Genomic DNA, 931 nt, shown 5'->3' on the forward strand with positions numbered 1-931 from the left:
CCCGGGATGGCCGGGCCCGGCCCCGGCCGGGCCAAAGCGGGGCCTGGCTGGGCCCACTGGCCCCCGCACAGGGCCCGCAGCCACCTGTGCCAGCACGGAAACGAGAGAGAGCTGTGGAGGGGTGTTGTCTATTCTTAAGTGTGGATCACAGAGGCCGTCACAACTCTAAGTGGCTTAAAGAATTGTCCATATTCAAACTGGCCAGCTGATAGGTTCTGTCAGGTCACAGAGGAAGCTGTAAGCACCCCTTTGCAAGAACATCACTTCCGGGACTATGCTTGCTAACCCATGACACCATTCAAATTTTGATGAGAGAAGTGAGTTAGATGCTAACAACTCTGCTTTGATCATTCCCAAAGGTAGTAAGCATCTAAGATCTTTCCCCCATGAAAAATTGTTGAAGCATAACAGGCCACATGTTCTTTCCATCCTGATATGCAATGAAATTTCCATTCCATGGAATATACTGCCTGATAATTAATATGGTTTGGTTTCACTGCATATCAAGGGAACATTGTTACTTCAATATAAAACTTCAATATAAAATACATATACATGAGAAGGGCTTGACTAGCTTCACCCTGTTAAAGCAGAGGAGACTTGACCCAAGAAATGAGACATCAATAATTCGCCTGATAGGAGTCAGATTTCTCTACTTCCATGTGATCCATGTGGAAGTTAGAACCCAGAAATCATGTTTGGAGTTGATTATAGGTTACCATACGGGCCTATAAACAAACTTGCAAGGGCAAACATTACTATGAATCCTATGGTAAAGGCAGCCGTGTAACTTCTGTCCCTCCTTCCACAACTCTTTTGTTCTACACTAGCAAGCTTTTGCATAAAAACCAGAAATAATGAGAATTAAACCAGGAGGGAAAACAAATGCTAGGCTTTCTTTAGGATAGCTTCTCAACACTGGTAGAAATGC

The sequence above is a fragment of the Corvus brachyrhynchos genome, unplaced genomic scaffold (genome assembly GCF_000691975.1).
Source record: "Corvus brachyrhynchos isolate BGI_N302 unplaced genomic scaffold, ASM69197v1 scaffold33, whole genome shotgun sequence".
NCBI classification, from domain to species: domain Eukaryota; kingdom Metazoa; phylum Chordata; class Aves; order Passeriformes; family Corvidae; genus Corvus; species Corvus brachyrhynchos.